General features: G+C 37.4%; 1 pseudogene; it reads right to left on the reverse strand.

Annotated features, from left to right (window-relative positions):
• Positions 1 to 262: 262 nt before the first annotated feature.
• On the reverse strand, positions 263 to 2,681 carry LOC140502351 (ubiquitin-associated domain-containing protein 2 pseudogene; annotated as a pseudogene).
• Between the last annotated feature and the right edge of the window lie 9,437 nt (positions 2,682 to 12,118).

The following is a 12,118-nucleotide window of genomic DNA, read 5'->3' on the forward strand; positions in this document are numbered from 1 at the left end:
ATAATATTGCAATTGCTTCACAATAAAAAAAAAGAACATGCTAGCTAATTCAATGGCAAAATTATTTTCAAATGGTATAATCATAACAATCTTGGGGTTTAAGGGTGTGGGAGTAGCAGGGCATGTTTTAATTTGGTTTTTGCAGACATAGCTTGGTTGTCATGGATTCATTTGGTAAAGACTTTTCAGTATTATCCAGGAGGCAGATGCTGCTTCTGCCTCAGATGGCAAGCAAACATATCAATTGAATTCCTCAGGCCCATCAAGGCTGCAGGAGGAAATTGGTAGCCATATTAAGGTCATTATTTGAAGTTCTCAGGACCTCCAAAGCATCCACCCTAGAAAATCCCATCTCCATGAGCTGGACAACTCTCTCCTCAGAAACCTGAAGAGAAGGTGCTGCTACTTCTCCAGAATGTCAAACATCTCAAACATTTGCATTCTGTCTCTAATGTATTTAAGGAAAAAAAACTGATTCCAATTAATCCTCCACTCTGCTCCTGTCTTTGCGACCTCATGTGTTCAAATTGAGACAACACAAGCTGATAATCAAGCAGTTCCATTCTTTGCTATCTCTTAATGTCTGCTGTTGATCCCATTCCAATTCTCTCTTCATTGGTTGGTGCTAGAGAAGATGGGTTCAAGTGTCCAAGAAAATAACTTTGCCATCCAGTGGGGTGTGCAAAGAACCTGATGTACTTTTAACACACTACTGGTATAACATATACCAATAATTAGACCAGTTATGGCTTCAGCCTAAATGTAGGTACCAGAGGTTAAGCACAATATATCAATCAATGTCTTGTTTGTGATGGAAAACTGGCCCAAAATTTGTGTCACTTGCATTCTTAGAAGGTAGAAGTAAAATGGTACAAACAGAGCAAATATAGACCTGAGAAAATCCAAAAGCAAGTTACTGACTGTGATCCCAAATGAGAACTGCATAGCTTCCACAAGGATCGAGTCAAAGCTGACAAAATTCTGGAACTCAGTAAAAAGAATGTGAATGTCTTGCTTTTAGATATCCTAAAGTTGTATATGAGCAGGCTATTACAATATATAACTTTCAAATCCTGGCAAATTATTCTTCCACATATCAACCTTCCAATGTGCCAGTCATTCTTTACAGTTTACATATTATAATCAAAGAAATCTGATAATGTTGAAAGAGCAGTGCCAATAAAATAGAAAGGGCTCCGGCTACCAGCAAAAGGCTCCTTGACAAAGGTGCCTTACAGGGCCCAGTCAATCTGATATGGTGAACAAGGTCCTTCTCCTGAACCCAGACTGGGCAGAAGGTCTATAGCAGCCCTGAACAACTTGTACATTTCAAGAAGGTTAGACTAGAACCAGGCTAAGGATGGTTGGTTGCAGGAGAGTACCAGTGGCAATGCTACATTTTTCCTGGGACCTCTGGAAATCCTTTGGCTAGTGGGAAGCAGCCCTTGCTTTATGTTGTGCAGGCCTAGTCTACAAGGCAAGAGGAGGGGGAAATGGGGAAGTAATGGAGAAGGAGCTCTGGCAGAGTGGTGGAAGGAGGAGGAATGGATGTGGGGATATTTTGTTCTTTCTGCCTTAAATTTAATTCCTAATATAAACCACATACAAACATAGGAGGAAAGAAAAGAAAACATTCATAGGGTGAACTGTTAATAGAAAATGATTTTCAAGTTGGCACTTCAAGCAAGCACTATTAATCTTCCACCATTTGGATAGAAAGCTCTGTGAAAGCATAAAGTGCATTATCATTTACTCATGTATTTCTTCAACAAATGTTTGTTAAGCATTTGTTATAAACACAGGGTCTTAGAGTAGGAAGAAACCTTAGAGAATGTCTCATCTAACACCTTTTGAGTGTTTTCTGTAACAGTCTTGCCATACTCAAATACATATAGGGACTGCTAGATCATACCTAAGGATCCATGCAGGGGATATTTATGCTTATCTATGTTTTATTGGATTTCTATTTATTTTATTAAATATTCTCAATTACATGTTAATTTGGTTCAGCTGTTCTGGAGAGGTCCCTTTGTGACACCTCTGCTCTACAGCTTACCCCAACCTCTGCCTCTCCACAATTTTCCGTGTCTTCCTTGTAGTTCTGCTGTTTGGGACCAAGACTAATCCCATGACAGATAGAGCTTCATGTCCTTCCGGTCACTTATCATGTCTCTACCACATCCCTAGGCACAACCTCAGTTCCTTTAACCACTTCTTTTAGAAAATGTTCTATGATACTCTCAGCATCTTGGACACTGGATGTTGTTTTTATTCAGTCATTTTCAGTCCCCCATTTAGGATTTTCTTGACAGTAATACTGGAATAACTTGACATTTTCTTCTCCAGCTCATTTTACACCTGAGTAAACTGAGGCAAACCATTAAGTGACTTGTCCAAGGTCATATAGCTAAATAAGTGTGTAATATCAGATTTGAATGCAGGAAGATGAGTCTTTCTTGTTTCAGGCCCAGCACTCTATGAGTTGTGTCATCCAGCTGCTCCAGACCTCAAATGCACCCCACATTATATGAGTTTTTCCTAAAATTTGGTGCCTAAAACTGAAAAGAGTACTTCAGGTGTGGTCTGACAAGGACAAAAAGAACTATTAACTAACTTCCCTTGTTCTGGACACTTTCTCCCTTTATAAAGCTTAAGTTAACATCAGTTTTTTTGGAAGCCATGTCACACTCATGTTTAACTTGTAGTCCAGAAAAAAAAAGTAAAGTAGTAATCTTAAAACATGTAGCATTTACTTCACAGACTTATCATGAGCGTAAAATGAGAGCATGCATATATTGTACATTACATGAACTGCAGCTACTTTTATTTTTACTATTGTTATCATATCTAAGAATACAGCAAGCTGTTTTTTTTACATGGTCCAAAATTTCCCTTTAGACGGAGAGACTCTTATCTTTTGTAGTATAAGTAAACATGAAATAGGAGAAATGAGAGTTAAGTAAACAAACATTTAAACAAACATCACACTAATGTGTGATAAGCACTGAAGAAACAGAGAGAGGCCAATTAAAAAAATGTCCTTTCTCTCAAAGCACTCATAGTCTGATGGGGAAAAGACATGCAAATGACAATGAACAAACAAAATATATATGGAATTGAACATAATACTGCATTAATTGGAGATAATCAACAGAGGGAAAGTCACTAGCATTAAGGAAAATAAGGAAAGGGAAAGATTCAAGGGAAACTGACAACTTAGGAAGCTAATGTAATATTCCAGTCATGAAGTGATAAGAGACTGAACAAGGATGATGGCAGTAGGAAAAGAAAAGACTGCATTTATATGGGAGAAGTTTCTGAAATTAAAAAAGAAGGATTGAGGGTTAATTTTGGTGATTTGATTGAATTCGAATACAATAGAGAATATGACAGCTGAATTTTCAACCAGTTGACACTTGCCAGCATTTCAACAAATGTTTTTTTATTGCATTTTGCTACTTGGAATGAGGCAGAAATTACTGCCAATATAAAAAATTGATCTTCCATTTGCACAATTTGTACCAAGAAGCCTGTGTGAATAGTTATAAGTGTGATATTTCTATTCAGGACATGTGAGATGGCACATTTTTAAATGTTGCTTTAGAATGAATATTATTCTATTTGAGTCCTCTAAGTTCATCCCTTTTCATCTTCCCATTCTCACTTAACTCTTACATTAACTTAAATAATGGCTGACATTTCAGTGGGGAAATTGCAATTTCAGACAAATTAGGTAATTTTTTCTGAAAAAGAAAATAGATGAATTTTGAGCTCCTGAGACAAATAATACAAGTCTAGTAATTGAGACATGAGTATAATCATGCTTTTCCAGAAAATGAGAGACAAATTTGAATTAACTCAATCGTGGTTGGTCTTACTTTTCATTACCAGTTAGCAATACTCTAAAGGGTGCCAGAAGGGCCACTAACCCACAATTTCTACCCCATTGTCTGAGAATATTTAGAGATAAAGGCACACTACCTTTTTTAATTTTGAATTGCTTCAAAGATTATGGTTAAAAAATGGAAATAGGAAAAGCATCTCTCTAAACTGGTTATACCTCCTTAAACCAGCAATTTCAGTATTGGGCATAAAGAAGTCAAAGATATGAAGTTTCCGTGCATGCCAAAGTATTCACAACAGAGTTATTACTCCTATTCTTGTTCTCGTTGTTGCTTCTGGTGTTGTAATTATTGCTGCTGTTTGTGACAGCAAACAATCCTAGAAGGCTGGCTTTATTTCTTCCCTGAATCTAGATAGCCTGTCTAGGATCCTTGTGAACTTCAGGTCCATATAATAATGCTGATCATCTGGTCTTAGAAACCCTGAATAATCAAGTCTAAATGTTGAATCCCTTTCTGGGAGTCCCATGCCTCTTTAAGAGTTTTTCTGAATTTGGTTTTCTTCAAGTTAATTTGGAGGGGTAAGTTATAAACTCCATGGGAATTTTTCTTGCAGTGGCAGGGATTCATTAGAGAAAATTTAGATCATCCTTTGTATAAGAACACAGAACAAATTTGACTTGGCCTCTAGGGGTATCTTATGGTACAGTCATACCTGGATAAATTTTGGTGTACCTTTTCACACCTCAGATGAATTGCCTTATGAACTGAGGAAATAATAGATGGGTTTTCACCCAGGAAAATTTGGTTTCTCTCTTAAAGGGTGATGTGGTAACTTCTAGTAGCTCCTATGTCCCTAAACTCTGTGGGAAGAGACCCATATCCTCTGAGATTTCTGTAGAACTGATATTTCCTTCTAAGATGCAAATCTTTTTTTTTCCCTTTTACAAAGCAAATGAGCATAGCATGTGTTTGTGTCTGTGTCCATGTATGTGGGTGCATGTGCATGTGTGCATACGTGTGTGCATGCATATCTGTGGGAGTGTCTATGTATGTGTTTTGATGGAGGGACCAAAAAAGGACCTTTTGGGGAAAGGTAGAGGGAAAGGATGTACTCCTCTACCTCTGGAGCCAGTGGATCAGAATTGAAAGACAAGTACCAAGTTAAATTAGTTTGGTATCACTCTTAAAGGGTGGAGGGTAGCTTGAATTCTAATCAACTCCAGCCTCCTAATGTGAATGGGAGAAGCCCTATATACTCAAAGGACTGTGTAGGGGACCAGTATTTCCTCCCAAAGACAGAGGTGTGACTCTTTATCTTTTCTTTGTTTAGGGCTGAGGAAGACTTCTCACAAGCACTATAAGAGATAGTAACTTTTGTAAAATGCTATTTTTCTTAAATTGTATCACCATGCATTTCAAAGTATGGAAGAATGTTGATCAGCAAATGTGATAGTGAATTGTAACTTACAGATTTTTCCTGAGGCTTTTCTGAGACTCTTTAGTACAAGGCACTGGGGAAGGCATTCAAAAAGGATAATCCAGCAGTAATTCAAGTCATTAAAGACCAATTTGAGACTCTGAACTTTACCAAATACACTTCAGTAGATTTACTGAGGATATCAAATATTAAAATTGTTCAACTTCAAGTCAAGCACCTAAGAAGGAATCCCCTGGTGGAGGAAGACAGGGAGAAAAGTCCCAGTCTCAGCATTGGCTGCAATCTCCTCCCTGACTCCCTTGGCTGTAAGGAGACCTTGTAGACTTCAGAAGGTCAGAGGATTTGTACTTCTCAGCAAGGACATCATAGCATTCTCAGACCATAGCAACTGGAAAGAAATATTTGCATTGGATCAAGGCTGCTTCAACACTTTACTAGAAGCCCAGAAGAAAATATGACCTATAACTGAGGAGAATATCTAGACCACTCCAGCAAAACGCCTTCCAAGAGCTGTGTTACCCACAAAAGATTTATATGTTCCCCTGGACTCGGTATCTATTGGTTGTAGAATGTAACTACTTTCAAGGTGATGTTTCATATCAGCTGTGTCAACTACACTATCATAATAAATACTAGTTTCTAATACTTAAACATTTCTGGATAACTGATATCAACTGAGAATCAAGGGGGCAGTCAGGGAGGAACACTGATGAGAACTCATGTGTTATAGCTTTAGGAAATCAAATCCTCAAACTCTTAAGATGTAGTAACCACCTTCTAGGAATCTGTCTTTCTGGTTCTGGAGATACTTGGGATACTAGCTCAAAACTCTGTATGAAAAAATTTATATAACTGAGTTAAAATTTTTAATATATTTTTTTAAACAGATGGTTCATCAGTGAATATAGTATTCGACCTGGAGTCATGAAGACCTAAGTTAAAATATGACCTCAGTCATTTACAGTCTATATGGTCCTGGGAACATCATCTAACATTTTTTTTCTGTCTTCTCAACGTAAAATGAAGATAATAATGGCATCTAACTTGCCCAATTGTTTTGAGAATCAAATGAGATAATATTTGTAAAAAGCACTTAGCCTAGTGCCTAACACATAATAGGTGCTTAATAAATGCTTGTTTCATCCTTCATGAGTATTTAAAGAATGATACAGTAATCATTAGGAGTTAATATAGACTAAGAACAAATGAAGTCAGACATTTTCTTTTACTACTGTCATCAAGTTAGTAGATCAGAGTAATTGTCAAAATAATAATATAGATACCTTATTTGAGCAAAGTACTTAATAATCTCCTATGACATCCTTGCGTGTGAAATTTTGAAATGTGGCAGGATGATATCAGTGTTAGGTTAAACAACACATGTACAAAGACCATTAATTAATGACTCTGCACTGATTGGTGAAATGCCTTTAGTGAGATAATCTAAACTTTTTTTTTTAGCTTTGTGCTGTTGAAGATTTTAAGAAGATAAAAAGAAGTTTGTGAATTTTTTTCTAAATAAATCTGCAAGGGAAAACTGAAATCACAATCAAAATACTGTTTGACAGGTTAAAACCCAGGAGAAATTTGAGGAGATGAAGTTCAATGGGAGTAAATATCAATATCAAGTCTTGCTCTTAGGTTTTTTAAAAAAAGATTTATCTCAAGTATAGAAATAAGAGAAATGACTTTGCATCCATTGATAAAAATCATAATATTTTAAATTCTGAAGGTTACCTCTATCCCAAAAAGGAAAAAAAAGGTTCTAACTTTTCATTGCAATAATGAAAGAATAATGTCTAGACCATGAGAATAGTAGTTTTATTTTGTGCCAAACTGTTCAGAACTGGAGTTTTGAGAGGGAAAATATTAGGAGGTATTGACTGAAACCAGAGGTGAATATCCAGTGTTACAAGGAGTTTGGAAAGCAAAACCTACCAAGAATTAATGAAACAATTAAGTATGTTTCGTCTGCAGAAAGAGAAGACTAAGGGGAGGTAGGACAGATTATTGTCTTTTTCAAAACACTGAAGATATATCATTTAATAGAAGAAACAGAATTATTTGTTGCTTTAAAGCTAGCCAGAAGGCAAACCTAGCAGGGGAGCTTTCTGTTGAATAAAAATAAAGAATTTTCTAATGAATAGAAAAGGTTAACAGTAGAAAAGGTTAGCCCAAGAGACAGTAAGCTTCCATCTATCAGAGCTAATTTAACACAAGTTGGACAGTTATCTCTCATGGATACTTCCAATAGAGCAAGATTTTGAGGCACATGATGGTTAGGGTCCCTTCCAATTCTAACTTCTCTTTCAAAGATAAAGGGCAGTAAGGAAGAGTTTGTACTAAGAAACTTTCAATTATCCATTTTGTTATATTATATGAAGTGACAATTCTAGATTCTCTTTTGGACAAGAAAAATAAATCTTCAGAATAAAAGAAGATAATTTTTGGAATCTGGAAAAAGAGAGACAGAGACGGAGACAGAGAGAGAGAAAGGAAGAAGAAAAAGAAGACAGAGGAGGAGCAGGAGAAGAGGGACAGGGAAAGAAAGAGTGAAAAAGACACAGGCAGAAACAGAGACAGAGATCTCCCTATGCCAATTAATCATAAAACTAATTTTTATATATAGATATTCAAAATACTAGCTGGGTAACCATGGCCAAGTCACTCGACCTCTGTGTCAGTTATTCTACTATAAAATAAGGATAATAATAGTAGTTACATTACAGGGTGCAGTGTTAATGAGATTAAAAATCTTTCCCACTCATTAATGGGCCTACACATTAAGGGAAGTTTGATTAGGGGAGGCCCACACTTTTTGTTAGTTTCCTAATGAGGCAAAGGTTCTCAAGGGTTGTGATGCCTCTGGCTCTAAAATAAATGTATAAACACTGTGAGGTAAGGTGTTACTTTGGGGCTTAGTTTTTGGACGGAGATTTGTGTGCCAGATGAGACTCTGGGAAGCCGCTAAGCAGCCCCTTGCTTTGAAAATCTAGATGTTGGTGCTTCTCTCTCTGGTAACTATGTATGTGTGGTCAGGCAGTTGGATCTGTCGATCTGTAATGGATGTATTGTTTATGGTCAGGTAGCTGGAAGCCCTGTCAATATTTATTTCTCTGAAATTCAGGGTACTTTTCCCCTGAACTAAGTGAATGATATATGTCCTTGATTAAAGTGATTGTTGACCCCTCAAAAGTTGTCTTTCCTTTTAGAAAAGCAGGTCAAAGAATCTGTGATAGCAAGCCCTCCCAGAAGTATCAGGATGCTTGCTTTTATATTATTGTGTAGTCTCTATAGGATCTGCAAATTAAAATGAGAGTATGGGGTTTTGTGGGACTGGGATAATTGTCTGTTGTTTCCCAGTTGTGGTAGATATGTTCTGTGGAGCCCTGGGAGGTGGGGATGGCCAGAGACTGGGCTCGAGTGGATTAGCCTGGCTCCAGACTGTGCAGGAAGGGTGAATACCCTGAGATTTTATTGTATGCAGAGCCTTGAAACAGAAGCAGAAAATTGCCTGCCAAATGACCAAGAAGAAGCACAAAACTGCCTGTTTGCCAACTTTGGAGAGGTGAGCCATGGAACAGGAGCAGAGAGCTGCCTATGCAGGGACTCAGGTGGAAGCTGGCTCCAGCTGGAGGAGGAGGAACCCAGGAGCCCAGTGTTCAGCCCTGCGGCAAGATGGAGACTGTGCAGCAAGGCACTGAGTACGCTTTTTTGCAGTGTTCTACTGGAACAGTTTGGAGCCCAATGGGTGGAGTTGCCTATGGTGGGTGTGAGAAAGTGTCCTGTAACCCCAAGGAACCTACCCAGATGGCTTTGTTGCTTAGCCACCCTGCAGGACTTGGAAGTGAGAACTGGAGCATTGTTAAGACTGAGACTTGGCTTGCAAGAGCCTCCACCTGAAAGTGCCTGCAACGGCAGTGTGAGGAGAAGGACACACCCACAAGAGGACTTTATTTGGACATTTTGTTTTGGATTGAGAAAGGAGGAGGTGGTTGCTCACTCCCCAAAGATTGACCTCGAAAGAATGATGTTATGTTATGTTATGTATTCTGCAAATGTAAAATTCATGATGTGTTTATTTTGTGGGAACTATGTTACATTCATTAAAGAAATGTTACTGCTTATTCAGATACAAGTTGTCCATGTAATGGAGGTGAAAGATCTTGAGGCTCAATGTAATGCTAATGAGATTAAAGATATTTCCCATCCATTAATGGGCCTGCCCATTAAGGGAAGCTTGGCTAGGGTTGGCCCATACTTTTTGTTAATTTTCTAATGAGTCACTGGTTCAGAAGGGTCGTGATGCCCTCCGGCTCTGAAAAGCGTATAAATACTCTGAGGTGAGGTTTTACTTTGGGGTTTACTCACTGAAAGTGTTTGTTTGGACAGATGAGACTCTGGACAGCCACTAAGGAGCCCTCCAGCTTTGAAAGCACAGATGTTGGTGCCTCCCTCCCTGGGAACAATGTAAGGATGGTCAGACAGTTGGATTTGTCTATTGATCTGTGATGTGTGTATTGCTTATGATCAGGTAGCTGGAAGCACTGTCTGTTAATCTTTATTTCTCTGTATTTTCTCTGAAGTTTGGGGTGCTTTTCCCCTGAACTAAGTGAATGATATGTGTGCTTGATTAAAGTGATTGTTTATCCCTCAAAAGTTACTTTTCCTTTTAGAAAAGCAGATCTGAGAAGCTGTGACAGCAGGCCCTCCTGGATGTGTCAGGGTACTTGCTTTTACACAGGGTTATCGTAAAGATCAAATGAGATAATATTTGTAAAGTTCTTAGAATAGTTCCTAGCATATAGTAGGAGCTTAATAAGTGATTATTCCATTCCATTCCAAAAAGAAAACAAGTTACTTATGTGTATATGTAAATATAGATGTGTATATATTTTTCTGTATGTGTAAATATCCATTTTATGACTATATATAGATACACATATATGCATGTGTGTATGCATATATATGTATGGGTATGTATGTATGTGTGTGTATGTGTGTGTGTGTATGTGTGTGTATTATCTTGCTTCAGGTTTGTTTTTGTATCTTCAGTCCTTAGCACTATAACTGGCACATAGTAAGTGGCTAATGAATGTTAATTTCCTTGCATGTACACATCACTACATATATTCATATATGCACATATGTCTATGACACAATATTTGACCTAAATTTAGTGATAGCTATATTAAAGTTAATAATTATTTTTTTACTAATAAGAGCAAAGAGGAATACAGGTAAATTTATTCTAGTATACACAGAATTAATGACTAATGATTTAATGACTAATTATTAAGCCAGGACCATTAGTCTAGATACAGTATTTTTAACAGTTATCAGACTAAAGAGAAATTTTAGGACAGTTCTTTGACAAGAAAAATGAGCTCGGGTTGGTAATATGGGGAGAACTGAGAAAGACATACAAAAATTTGCTCAGTTTCTCTTCTTAACCATTCATTGTTCTTCATTTTGCATTGTGTGGCCCTGTCTACAAGCAGTTCAAATACATTCTTTTCAGGGAAGATACAGTGTTTACACTTGACCATTACCAGTCTTTAAAATCGAATATGGAATAACCAAAGGCATATTGATCATATCACATTCTACAACAATTACAGTGTAATGGATGTTTGGTACATACCTAGATCACTGTAGATGTTGTCATTCATTTGGAAGAAACTAGGGAGCATTCTTCTGGGAAACTGGAGAACTGGGATATTCATGGACATTCTATGTTGGCCCACCACATGATTGGGAGCAGCCTTTTTTATTGGCTACACAGTGAGAGTTATAGACATCTTTAAAACTGTTTGAGGATCTTCAAGGCTTTTGATTACATCCTCTATGAGGATAAAAGACTTCTTCATTAACATCACATGGTAAAGGAGGAATTGAGAGTCATCTCTTCTATGACCACCTTACCTCCCTCATCTCTGCATGAAAGCATATGCCTGAAAAACAGCCCTGGGTATTTAGTCTTTCCTTTCATTCTTTTTCTCTTCTGAGTCCAGATATTAGAATCTCTAAACTGGTCCTGGAGCCTGAGCCATGAGAATTCAAAAGTTCAGGAAATCAAACCTAACATTATATAACCAGTCAGCAGTGAAGTCCTGAGGAGCAAGGATTCAGGACTGCTATCCCAGCTAAACTTTGGACTAGAACATGGTAAGACTAATACTATGTAGAAATTGAACTAAGTTGTAAACCTAATCTTCTACCTCTCCTCAGGAATTAGGAGGTATAGGGAGTTATTATACACTCAAAATATTAGAGGAAATGTTTGTACATTTGTTCTTGATATATGTTTGGAGTAAATATTGCTTAGAAAAACTTAATCAATTGTTAGGTGATTAAATAGAACTGAGATGCAAGTCATGGGGAATAGATTTCAAGCTATATCCAGAACATTAGTAAATATGAAGTCATTGACACTTAAACGTTATTGGTTGGCCTTGGTCTTTGGCTTGGGTCTCTGATTCTTGAAGAAGCAATCTTGACCTTAACACAGCCTCAATAACAGGGTAGAATTTTTGCTTTGGGTCCTGTGGAAAAAAGAAACATTCCATGGGCTACCAGACTTGAAGGACCCTTTTATTTCTGAAAGTGAGCCTTTGACAAAAATCACAACACTCCACATGCAATAGCAACACAGGCTTCTCTGTGCTTCCTTTTGTCCTCTTTTACTCTGGAGACAGTTATTTTTTTTTCAGTGCCTACATTTCTTATAATATCTACTCAGTATCATTGAATATAAGCATAAAGCATGTATTTTTTCCCTGAGGTCACTATAATTGGGTATGAATTAAACTTGCCTGAACTATTCAGTTGATAT

This window comes from Notamacropus eugenii, chromosome 4 (assembly GCF_028372415.1).
Source record: "Notamacropus eugenii isolate mMacEug1 chromosome 4, mMacEug1.pri_v2, whole genome shotgun sequence".
In the NCBI taxonomy this organism is placed as follows: domain Eukaryota; kingdom Metazoa; phylum Chordata; class Mammalia; order Diprotodontia; family Macropodidae; genus Notamacropus; species Notamacropus eugenii.